The sequence below is a fragment of the Hibiscus syriacus genome, unplaced genomic scaffold (assembly GCF_006381635.1).
Source record: "Hibiscus syriacus cultivar Baekdansim isolate YM2019G1 unplaced genomic scaffold, ASM638163v2 tig00117021_pilon, whole genome shotgun sequence".
Classification (NCBI taxonomy): domain Eukaryota; kingdom Viridiplantae; phylum Streptophyta; class Magnoliopsida; order Malvales; family Malvaceae; genus Hibiscus; species Hibiscus syriacus.
The window spans coordinates 552,309-565,969 of record NW_024063527.1 but is presented as its reverse complement, the minus strand read 5'-3'; the positions used below and the strand labels follow the sequence as shown (position 1 = coordinate 565,969).

The following is a 13,661-nucleotide window of genomic DNA, read 5'->3' as shown; positions in this document are numbered from 1 at the left end:
TCTCAAAGAGAATATTACAAATTTACAAACTCACAAGACAAATATGTTTGCATAATTCTATAACAAAAAAATAACACTCAAGAATAAATACAATTGAGCACAATAAGTGTTATTGAAAGCAAAATGAATATTGAATGAAAAATAGGCTTGAAATGCTTAAACTTGATTTTGATGCTTTCTCTTTGATTCTCTCTTTATTCTAGTTGCTTGATGTTTCTTGTTATTGATCAGTGGCTTCTAAGCTTGTTTAAATACACCTTGAATCACTTCTGAATGTTGGGGATGATTAGTGGAGTCAATAGAGCCGTTTAAATGTGAAAACAATTAATTAAAGCAGTTGGGAGTGTCTATGAATTTTAAGATTTTACAAATGATTTTCTAAAAGTATATTCGATTTAATTACTCGAATATCAAATTATTACTCCAAGTCTTTTAAGATCAATTTCAAACCTTACTAAATGTGTAAAATTATGTTTTATACTTAATATATTTTTGAAACAATTTTCACAAAGTATTTTGAACCAAAATCAAGCCTAAAATCAATTTTTCAGAGTGATGCACCGATGCACCAATTCATGCATCGATGCACCATGAATTAAATTGAACATCGAATGCATTTCATGCATCGATGCACATACCATGCACCGATGCACTGAGGATGTTATGAAAACATCGAATGCATTTGCACCAGTCATGCATCGATGCACTCTGACTATTTTGAAACATCGAATGTTTTCAACATATCTGATATAAATTAATCAATTAATATAATAAATATTGATAATTGTATAAAAAAATAAAATTAAATAATATCGAAAGTAACAAAAACATGAGATTCAAAACACTTTTTAATTTAGATTGAAATAAATATAAGATTATCTATTTAAAGATAATTATGTGCAAACCTATCGTAACGGCGGGAACGTGAACCTTTACCCAAGCGGGAATCTTCGTCACGGCTAGACGTCAAACAATTTTGGCGGTAAAAATTCAGTTACAGAATCATGACGTGTCAAATCGTGATTGGATAGTGATGAATGTCATGTGATGGTGCATGTCTATTATGATGTTATGTTGGTTTATTTCCCCGCGCTAAAAGGAAAATCCTTTCTCTCCCCCCAACCAAAAAAAAAGGCCCAAAGTTAAAAGAGAGAAAAATATAATAAAATAAAAGAGAAAAATTTAGGGTTCTTTTGTTCTTAACTAAAATTAGAAAAAAAAAAGAGATTATTATTTTCTTTCTTACTGGGTTTTCTTCTTCTCGATCCATTCAAAACGCTATGTTTTGTGTGGTAGATTAGGAGCTAGGGTTTTGCTTTTCTGGATCTGTTACATCTGTAGATCCAGGATTCCAATCGAATTCAAGCTTGAATTTTGTAAGTTTTCTTTTACTTGTGTTTTAAATTTTTCACTTGGCATTCTTCAAAATCATTTCTCCATTTCCTGATGAAGAAATGATTTTTACCCTTTCTTTTTTTATTTTTCCTTGTAAGATAGCTAAAAAATTGAACATTTTGGCATACAAATTTATTTTGCAGTGGAAGTTTAAGTTGTTATGTATTTGTATATTTCTTCAAATGAGAATTTTATAGTAAAATTGTATTTGTTTTCTTTTGATATTTAGTGACGTTAATAGCTTGCATAATCTTGAATATACTGATTATAAGTTATTGTTAGAACTGTAGGAGGGATCAAGTCCACTTTTAGGAAATTGATGAATATGGAAGACATGAAGCCTTCAGTAACAGCTTCTGGTAGCACGGATGGCCATGCCATTGAAGCTAGTTTCATGATTTGTGCAAGGTAGTGATGTGTTCTTTCAGTAGTATTATTTCAAATACTTGTTTCTTTTTGTGTGTGGTTTTTTAGTGTTTGTTTTCATGGTTCCAGAAAGGGTTATCTATGGATGAGAAAGCTTGCTCAAATGCTATGAAGCTATTCAAAGAAACAAAACACCTTTATCCTCAAACGTTTCTGCAATTGGGAGTGGGACAGTGGTTTTCTTTAACTTCCCTTTCAAGGAAATTTACTAAAGAGAATTGCATTTAGATGAACTGACTTTGTTGCATTTATTCTGGATTAGATGGAAGAAGCAGAGCGATTTTGGTATTCATTTATTTTATATTTGCTCAAGCGGCAGAGCAAAATAATTGAAGAAAATATGCAACATGAGTCTGAAAAAAAAATGTGTTTTCGTTATGCCAGATATTGAGAGCTACAAAGATGAAGTATGATGCTGTTAATTTTACGTACACAATGGTAGTTTTTTCTGATCGGTAACTGTTTCAATGACAGCGAATTTTTATTTTCTTTTGCAGTAATATGGATTTTTTAAAGAGTTGCCTCAGTTTGCGGTAAAAGGTGGTTCTGTTTTAAGTAACATGTATGGTGAAGATTGGGAGAGTAGACTTGAGGTATTGAAAGAATATGGATTTATGTATTAACTTGTTTTCTTTATATATATATTTTAAAATTGTTTGGCCAACATTGCTTCTATTTGATACCCTGCTTATGGTACTTTTATCAATTAGGCTAAGGAGATGCAGGCCAATTTTGTGCACTTGAGCCTTATAAGCAAGTACGTTCCCTTCTTTATAACCTATTGTAGGTTATAAGATGATATGTCTAAATAGCTTTGTAATGGAATTAGCATTTCTCTTTTATCTTAATAGAATAATGCTTGCTAAATTTAATGGGTTACTTGTAAATGCATGAAATCATACTAGTAAAGAGTTATATATGTTTTACAAGGTTTCAGATTCGCAGTGCTTATGTTTTCTTCAACCTTGCTTGAAATATGCAAGAGCCCCCCCCCCCCCCCCCCAACAACACACACACAAAAGAGTAAAAACTTTTAGTATTTGTTGAAACTAGGAAGTAAAGAAGGGAATTTCTGGAACAGAGAAGTTTGTTCTCTTATTTTTCTCTCTCAAATACACAGGGTAAGTTCTATTAAATAGGCAGATTACAACGGAAATACTAACCTACTCTAAGATACTAACTTAGAGTCCTATTAAGAGTTAACTTATCTAGTCAACATTCTATCTAATCTTACTTAGATAAGGTATAGAGTACAAGTTAAATAATATATAAAAAACTTAAATACAGACTCATTAGGACACTTATTCCAGACTCATTAGGATGTTATATGGCTATAATTTACAGTATTTTCCTTCAAGCAACTGTATCCTCAAAACCTTATTTTTCTGGTTAGTTTGTACAATTTTCCACATTGTAAAGTAAATAACATCTCCATCTTTCTATGAAATAGTATAAAAGGTCATACAAGCGTGCATTCTGGGAAGTCTTCTTGACAAGTGATGCAAATATTGACAAGAAGCAAAATGCTGCCAATTTGCCGGATTATTTATCAGAGTGCCATCGTTTTGGGTGGTTACTGTTTTTGGCGCTCTGTGTGCATGCTTTCTGCCGTTTTAAGGACCTAGTGACGTGCACGAATGGTTTTGTTTCTATACTGGTCAGTTATGCTTTTCTGTTACTTTCTTACTAGTTGATTGTAGTAAGGCAGACTTGGTTTTACTAAGGAATAACATTTCATCCCTTTTTTTCTAGGGAACCATGTTCTTTTTTATAGTAGTACAGATAGTGGGTTAATTTAATAATTATCAAATGAAATGCAAACCTTGAAAGTTACTTTTAAATGTGCTTTGCAAGATTCAACTCAACTATGCTTGTCTTTGATTCACTCTATCCTTGTACATTGCTAGAGCATCAAGCAATAATGCAGAGGTTAATATTTTCTTACAGTTTATGTGATTTTAACAGGCTATTTTGATTATACATATTCCAATTCGCTTCAGGAACTTCAAGATTAGTGACTCTCCACATTTTGGTAATTTTCTGCTCTTTTATGGAAGTCAAATTTTTAGAAGTGTCTTTGATAAAGAGAATGCATTGTGATTCTTTGCTGGTCTTTTTCTTTTATTTTTTCCAATATTCTTCTCTAGCGTTTAGTCCTTACCCTTTCTTACTGCTTGATTTCTTCATGTAATCATTCAGTTAAGAAAGGAGACAAAGGTGTCGACTTGCTAGCATCACTTTGCAACATTTATGATGCTTCAGAAGATGATTTGAGGAAAACAATGGAGATGGCCAATAAGTTAATAGAAGATATATTGAAAAAAAGCCATGTGAGTGCAAAATGGAAACACTGGAAAGTATTGATACTGGTTCGTCATTTAAGTCATGAATGCAACTTTGGCAGCATGCTTTTGTCAGTTTTGCTTTTAGTTTATCTGATCCTTTTTTATGCAGATGGCTTGATCTATTTTGAAGGTTTAATGGAGGAACAATATCTTTCATCCAGTTTGAATATTTTAGAAACAGATTATGATGATGCAATTTGTAATAAAGGGGATCTGGATGAGAGGGTTTTTGTAAATGGAGAAGATAGTTTACTTGGTTTAGGGAGCTTGTCTGGAGGGGCTATGAATGTTACTGGTATCAAGGTCTGTTTCAAATTTGAGGAATTGTATTCTCCCCTTTGGTTTTTATGCTGTACATGGTAGTCCCTTTATCTAAGAAAGTTGTTTATTCTGTTTTGAGTAGAGAGGAAACTTGATTCAATGGCCTCACCATCAAAGTCAATCTCTAGCCCAATGTCTCCTTAACGGCCTCCTGCATCTCATGCGAATGGTGTCCTCGGTCCACCGAGTGCGAAGATGGAAGCTACGCCAGTCAGCACTGCAATGACAACTGTGAAATGGCTTCGTTCTGTTATTTGTCCTCTTCCTTCAAAACCTTCAGCTGAGTTGCAGCGTTTTTTATCATCTTGTGATAAAGATGTTACCAATGATGTAATATGTAGGGCGCATATAATATTGGAGGTGATATTTCCTAGAAATCATGAATGTAGTGCAACTGGAAGCCTTCAAAGTGTAAACCTGATGGTAATATATGGATGGAACAACGAAGACTAGAGGCACTAAAGTTATACTGTAGGGTTTTGGAAGCTATGTGTACTGCAGAGGCACAAATATTACATGCAGCTAACTTGACCTCTTTATTAACTAATGAGAGGTTTCATAGATGTATGCTTGCTTGTTCTGCTGAACTAGTGCTGGTAACACATAAGACTGCCACAATGTTGTTCCCTAAGGTACTGGACAGGACTGGTATTACAGCCTTTGATCTGAGCAAGGTGATAGAGTGTTTCATTAGACATGAGGAGTCTCTGCCTAGAGAATTGAGGCGGCATCTAAATTCTCTGGAAGAGAGGCTTTTGGAGAGCATGGTGTGGAATAAAGGCTCCTCAATGTACATTTCTTTGATAGTTGCCAGACCTTCCCTATCTGCTGAAATAAATCGTCTTGGCCTATTGGCAGAGCCAATGCCATCCTTGGATGCAATTGCAACGCATGTAAGCTCTTCTGGAAGTACTCCTCCAGTGCCTACTTTGCAGAAGCACGGAACATCAACAGGTAATGGTAGCTCAATCTTATGCGTGCAACATTTTGAGCTTTGTTTTAGTACTTTCTGGCTCGAATACATTTTCTTGTTTAATATTGTAACTTATGTTATGGAATTGATTATATTTGTTTTTTCCCTCAAAGTGTTAAATTTAATTGTATCCTGCACTTAATTTACATAGTCATGTTATTTATTTGTTTATTTATTTTCAGGTCAAAATGGGGATGTCAGGTCTCCCATGAGGCCATTTGCAGAGTTTAGAAGTATTTTGGTTGAACGGAACGCTTTTACATCACCAGTGAAGGATCGTCTATTAGCATTAAGCAATCTTAAGAAGGCTCCTTTACAATCTGCATTTGCTAGGTATTGTGTGTTGTGAGTTCTAGGGAAGTAGAAACTTGAACTAATTAATTGCATGGCTTAACTGAATTCTTTGGGGTCTTTGTTTTGTAGTCCAACACGTCCCAACCCCAGTGGTGGAGAAACATGTGCTGAAGCGGGAATAAATATATATTTAGCAAGGTATCAAGACTTTCTTACAAAGCTACGGTGTGCTTATATACTTATATGGTTCAAACCTTCTATGTAAAATGTAAATATCCCATGATATATTTTTGTCGTTGCAAATTGCCCTTGAGTACAGACTATTGAATTTGATTTAGGTTCTGCAATTATGATCTAAACTGTGTCTAACATGTTGCTTGCTTTGCTCTGCCTAGATTAATAAGTTGGTTACTGTAAGGACTAATGGCATGGTGAAGAGAATACAATTGTCTCAGCAGATTAGGGAGAGTGTATATTCTCTTTTTCAGAAAATACTTAACCAGCGGACTTCTCTGTTCTTTAACCATCATATTGATCAGATCATCCTTTGTTTTTTCTATGTAGTTGCAAAGGTCTGCTCCTCTTATGAGATCTTTTTAGCCACTGTTAAATTTATCTGCATTGCTTCCTCTTTCTGAACGATGGCCTGCAGATTTCTCAGTTGCGTCTGATTTTCAAAGAAATTATTTGCAACTATAGGAAGCAACCACAATGTAAACCGCAAGTTTTCCAAAGTGTCTTTGTTGACAGGTCATCCGCACGACCAAATGGGGTACAATATCTCATCTCTACTTTCTTTCCCTGCTTTCCAGGAGATCTAACCATTTAATGATCTATAAACAGAGAACCGGGCAGGATAACATTGATATCATTGCATTCTACAATGAAATATTCATTCCTTCCATAAAGCCTTTGCTAGGAGAACTTGGCCCTGCTGGAACAACTACAGGAACAAACCGAATTGCCGAAAACAACAATAGTAATGATGGTAAATGTTTCATTTTTTCCCCTTATTGTACCCGTGGGTTTTGGAGTTATATTCTGTCCTTGTTGCTTGCGCATGCCATCTAATTTTGTTTATTCTGTCTTCATTGCCTAATTAGGTCCATGCCTGGATCTCCTAAAGTTTTCCTTTCCCATGTCCCCTGATATGTCCCCAAAGAAAGTGTCTGCAACCCACAACGTATATGTGTCTCCGTTGCGGACATCCAAGGTACTAAAATCCTTTTTTCTCCTCTCCACCGACTTACTAATTTTCCATTTCTAGAAAACCAGATTTGTACATTTAAGATTTTACCAGCCTCCTGGAGCAAGCAGGAAAAAATTATTTTATTGCTCAAAATGATCGCCACAAGAAATTATTTACTGTCTAAAAATACAGAACTCTTAAAAAGGCCAATGAAAAAAAACTTTAATTTCCGGTATTAAGTTCCATGAATCTGGTAGAAAAAGTTGAATCTAGGGTTCTGTTTTTTGATTGACTGAACTAGGTATTGTAGGAAATTCTTTGTTTTATTTCCTTTGGTATTATCTTAATCCTATGTTATTTGGACTTAGGTAGTGTCTGATATGAGAATGTTTCTTAAATGGGAATAATCAAAATTTTCAAGTTTTCCATGTATATTGAATTCCTTTGAAGGGTTTATCCTTGTAAACATCTTTAGATATACGTGTATGACTATATACATGAGACTGGTGCAGAACATGAGTATTTGAAGACAAATGAAGTGTAGTTAACATAGTTTGAATCCGTGGTTACGTAGAAAAAGAAGTTTGTGCGCTATTTTATTAATTAGATCTTGTTTTCATATACATGGATGCTCTCGCATAGCTCTGGAAGCTACTATGTTTGTGTCTGGGAGAGTACTTATGCTTTTCAGAGCCCTTCGAAGGACCTAACTGCTATGAACAATCATTTGAACGGGTATTCTTCTCTTCTGTCCCTGGGTAGTAATTTTTTAAAACATAGTTCTTCCTGAGCTAGTGATGCATTGCTTTATTGCTTTTAGTAGCCCGGAAGATCAGAGGGGCACTCAACATTGATGACGTTGATGTTGGGTTGGTTAGTGATTCTATGGTTGCAAATAGCCTGTACTTGCAGAACGGGAGCTGCACATCTTCATCTGGTGCACCTTTAAAATCCGAGTGTAGACATCCGTTTTGTCCGGGATATAATAATTATATTATTAATATTATTAATACTGTTTATTTTATTTCTTATAGGCCCAATTATACGACAACACTACAATTGGCAAATGGAGACTCAATCGAAGCAAGCCCGAGCCAAGGCCATCAAAGATTCTAGAGGTCAATTATCTTGTTCTTCAACCGTTGCCACGTGCCTGCAACAAATAGAAAAGGGAAGTGAGCAGATAAAGGGAAAATGACCACAACGTGGGGATGGGGGAAAGAAACAGTTTGTATGGGCAGTTTTTTATTGGCAATTAAGGACGAGAGGAGGGGAAAAGAGGAGATACACAGACAAACAAAGGAAGGAATTAGCCGAGAGGGGCAACGGCAATTAACCGAGAGAAACAAGAGCAGAGACCATTAGTGGAAAAGAAAAAACTCTTTTTCATTCGTTTTTACACAACATAGCAAATGATAATAACAGTGTGTAAACTTCCTTTCCCTGTATTCTAAGAGCAAGCGATGTATTTCGAAAGCAACACAAGCAATTCATAAGCAGGTTTTTCTTTATTCTATTAATATCATTTTTTTTCTTCCTTTGAAATACCCAGCAATGTATGTGGTTTGTAATTTTTCTTTTGAAGCATAAAATAAGAAGAGGGGTCGATTTACCTAGTTAAGGTGTCGGTCATCGGAGTTGAGACCATCGGAGTGAAGAGGCTCGAACGATTGAATCCTACACCAAATAGGGGTTGTCTTCTTTAATTTTCTAGAGTATAGGGATTAAGTATAGTTTCGATTTTGCTTACCTAGTTGAGTTGGGTTCTCGCCGCAGTAATGGAGTCTCGGTTGTGCATGAGATGAATGAGAGTCGGGGAATAAGAGTAGAAGAGGGGGCTTACGGTTTTTGAAGGGTAAAAAATAGGAGGTTGTGTTTAGGCTCAGTTTGGGGTCGGTTCTAATTGTCTCACCCTCCGACGTTTTTCTGCTGGGTTTTGGAAATGATGGTGACCCCCTCGTTTTGTCGAAAGTGGGAGAGAGGGGTGGGGAGAGGAACATCTATTAGGTTTAGTTTTATAAATATTAGGAAATTTGGATTAATTATTTCTTGGTCAGTGAATCTTAGAGGTAAAATTAAGTTTAGGTTCTCTACATGTTGATTGTTTTATCCCGATTTGACCATCTTTTTTTTTATTTTTTTATTGATCCAAATGCATTAGTTTACTGTGTACATATCCATCTCTATTAGTTTATCTTTGTAAGTCAAGCAATTTGTGTTGAAATCCTTTTGCTGTTAATGGTTCATTCGAATTTAAACAGTTGTTGGGTTATGGCTTATCCCTCTCCTTTGATGTTTGTAGGTAATTTAATATGTTTATAAAATGTAAATAAATATATATGTCCATATCATCTATTTCATGTTTATCTAGCAGTGTTGTATGCATGGCTTTCTATATTATACCTATATATATGTGTGATGTATAGTATAATATAATATAAATATATATATGTATACATACTGACATGTAAGTAGTTATTTTGTATCTCGTGAATGCATGTGTAACGTATAATTATATATACGTATGTGTTGAAAACATTTTTGATATTTTGATATAACAAGTTAAGTTAAATGAATTTTAAGATTTCACAAATGATTTTACAAATTCGATTCAATTAACCAAATATCAAATTATTACTCCAAGTTTTTCAAGATCAATTTTAATCCTTACTAAATGTGTAAAATTGTGATTTGTACTTAAACTATTTTTGAAACAATTTTCACAAAGTATTTTGAACCAAAAACAAGCCTTAAATCAATTATTCAAAGGCATGCACCGATGCATCAGTACATGCATCGATGCATCGATGAATTAATTAAACATCGAATGCATTCTATGCACCGATGCACTCTCCATGCATCGATGCACTCTGAATTTTCAAACATCGAATGCATTTGATGCATCGATGCACAAGACATGCATCGATGCATCAGGCTATTTTTCAAACATCGAATGCATTTCATGCATCGATGCACACTTGGTGCACTGATGCATCAAGTGTTCCAACGGTCAAATATTTGAATTTTACACGAATGCACCGATGCATACTTGATCAGCATCGATGCATGAGACGCTCCACCTAGAAAATTAATTGTTTTCACACTTAAACGGCTCTATTATCCCCACTAATTATCACCAACGTTCAGAATTGATTCAAGGGGTATTTAAACAAGTTCTGGAGCCATTGATCAATAACAAGAAACATCAATCAACTAGAATCAAGAGAGAATCAAAGAGAAAGCATCAAACCTCAAGTTTGAGTATTTCAAGCCTATTTTTCATCCAATATTCATTTGCTTTCAAGAACACTTTGTACTCAATTGTATTTATCCTTGAGTGTTCTTTTCTTTGTTCTAGAATTGTGCAAACATCTTACCTTGTGAGGTTTTCTTGTAAGTTTGCAAATTTGTAATCTTCTCTTTGGGAAAAAGAGTGTTCTCAAGAGTTGGGGTATACTCTTGAGGGATTTTGTAAGGTTATCTCTTTGGCCTCAAAGAAAGAACAAATTAGTGAATTTGTTGGAAAATCCTTAGTGTGGATAGCTAAGGTAGTGGACGTAGACTTTGTTTGAGAAAGTCGAACCACTGTAAATCGCTGTGCAATTACTTTAAATTTTCTGCAAAAGCTTCCACGAAATTTTTAATTGCCAATTCACCCCCCTCTTGGCCGATTCCGTAGATCGATTAACTCAACAATTGGTATCAGAGCCTCATCATTGAAGGTTTAATCGCCTCTTGAGTCGATTCGGGAAGAGTTACATCGATTACCAAGTCATCAATGGCCTCCACTTCAAATTACGACTCTGGTCTTGATTCGATGCCGTCAACAAGCCCCTTTCTTCAATGGAGCTAATACGCCTATTGGAAGAATAGAATGATGTACTTCATTCAAGCAAGTGACATGGGAGCATGGAATGCCGTAGAAGAAGGATACATCAAGCCTAAGGTTGTGGAGTGAAGGAGAGACAAGAATGTTCCAGCTCAACTCCAAAGCCATCCATATTATTTTTTGTGCTCTTGGACCAGATGAATACGGAAGAGTTTCATCGTGTACAACCGCCAAAGAAATATGAGACAAGCTTCAAGTCACACATGAGGTACATATGAGGTAAAGAAATCAAAATTAGTATTCTAACGCATAGCTATGAAAATTTCAGGATGAAACCAAATGAAGACATCAAAGCTATGACGGATAGATTTTCAACGATTGTCAATGGTCTCAAATCATATGGAGAGATCATCTCAAATGAAAAGCTTGTGAGGAAGTTAGTCTACTCCCTCCCAAAATCATGGCAATCAAAGAAGACGGCAATCATCGAGTCTAAGGACCTATCGTCCTTAACTCTTGAAGAACTTATCGGTTCACTCCTCACTCATGAGATGATGCTCGAAGATGAGGTGGACCTTGATAAAGTTAAAGAGACACCAAAGGAAAAGGAGAAGAAGAAAAATATTGGAGTTGCTCTCAAATCCACAAAAGATGAGAGTGATTCTAATAATGATGATGATGACGAGGAAATGGCATTGTTTGCCAAATGGTTCAGAAAAATGATGAGACCTTACCAAGGAAGAAAATTCAAATGAAACAAAGGCCTCAAAAATGAACCAAAAGAGAAGGACCCGATCATTGCTATGAATGCAAAAACCAGGGCATGTCAAATATGATTGCCCACAATTGAAAAGAAAGGGTCAATCAAAGAATAAGTACAAGGCTCATGTGGCTACATGGAGCGATGAAGAAGGTTCCGATGAAGAGGAACAAGAAGTAGCAAACTTGTGCTTGATGGCATTCGGGGAAGATTCTAAGGTAACCTCTAACTCATCCGATTTGATGATTTATCTTATGATGAGTTATTTGAGGAGTACAATGGGTTGGCTTCGGATTATGAGAAATTGTTTTTAAAATATAAAAATGATGTTTCAAAATTGAAAATTGAAAACAAACTCATATCCAAAACCAACAACGATCTTGAAAGTAAAATCAAAGATTTACAAATCAAACTAGAAGAGTTTGAAAAGAAAAATTTAGATTTGCAAAATTTACTTTCAAAGATCAATGATGATCATCAAAAGAAAATTGATGATCTTAAAACTTCTTTTGATAAAGTTGGAACAAAACATTTTGAAAAGGTGGAAATTCAAAATCCAACTTTGTTAGAAAAAGTTGTAGAAACTACAATCATAGAGGTCCCCAAAGAACCTCTAATGGAAAAATCATTAGAAGTATGTGGGTTCCTAAAGAACTCATTACTACTAAAGATAAAGATATCCTACACAAATGGATACCTAAGGGGACTAGGATTTTGGAAACTAATGAATATGGACCCAAAAGAATTTGGGTACCAAAAATCAAAAATTAATCTATGTTTGTAGGGAAAGGAGCATTGCTACAAGGCACGGGAAACAAATTCAAATTCATGGTACCTTGATAGTGGATGCTCAAGACATATGACCGGAGACAAAAGCCGGTTCATTGAGCTTAACGCCAAAATGGAGGAGAAGTGACTTTTGGAGACAATTCAAAAGGTCACATGAAGGTATTGGTACAATAGGTATACCTCTTCCATACAAATTAAGAATGTTTTATATGTGAATGGATTAAAGCATAATCTATTGAGTATTAGTCAATTATGCGATAAAGGATTCAATGTCTTATTTGAAATTAATGGTTGTAAAGTCATTGACATTGCATCTAATCGGATTATGCTTGTTGGTCATAGAATAGGAAACATTTGCATGGTGCATTTAGATTCTATGATATGACTAATTTATGCCTAGTTGCTAAGGATGAGCATGATAGTTGGTTATGGCATAGGAGACTAGGTCATGCTAGTATGAGTGTTTTGCAACGGTTAATTCAAGGAGACTTAGTAACAGGGTTGCCTAAGCTTAAATTTGATAATGATAAAATCTGTGATGCTTGTGCTAAAGGAAAACAAAACGAGTTTCTTTTAAATCTATTAATGATGTATCAACTAGTAGAGTATTACAATTGATCCATTTAGATCTTTTTGGGCCAACTAGAACTACTAGCTTGGGAGGAAAACAATATGCATTTGTCTTGGTAGATGACTATTCTAGATACACTTGGGTTCTATTCTTAAGTACTAAAGATGAAGCATTAGAAAATTTCATCACATTTTCAAAAATAATCCAAAATGAAAAAGGTTACTCTATCACTAGTGTTAGAAGTGATCATGGAATGAATTTGAAAATCTGGATTATTGAGTTTTGTAATTCTAATGGTATTAGCCATAATTTTTCAGCACCTAGAACCCCTCAACAAAATGGAGTTGTTGAGAGGAAAAATCGAACTTTAGAAGAAATGGCTAGAACCATGCTTTGTGAAATAATTTGCCAAAATATTTTGGGCGTAAGCCACAAATACCGCTTGTTATGTTGTAAATCGAGTAATGATTAGGCCAATTTTAAAGAAAACTCCATATGAAATTCTCAAAAAAAAAAGCCTAACATTAGCTATTTTCATCCTTTTGGATGTAAATGTTTTGTTTAAATAACGGTAAAGAAAATCTTGGCAAATTTGATGCTAAAAGTGATGAAGGAATTTTTCTGGGTTATTCCTTAAATTCTAAAGCTTATCGTGTATTAATAAAAGAACTTTAGTTGTAGAAGAGTCTATACATGTTGTTTTCGATGATAATCCCCTTCCAAGGAAGGATTCTTCTGTTAATGATGATGTAGGTATTGCACAAGCAAA

At 34.9% G+C, this 13,661-nt stretch overlaps 1 pseudogene; it reads left to right on the top strand.

Moving 5' to 3' along the window:
• Positions 1 to 1,204: 1,204 nt before the first annotated feature.
• Positions 1,205 to 8,141, top strand: LOC120195906 (annotated as a pseudogene).
• Positions 8,142 to 13,661: the final 5,520 nt, after the last annotated feature.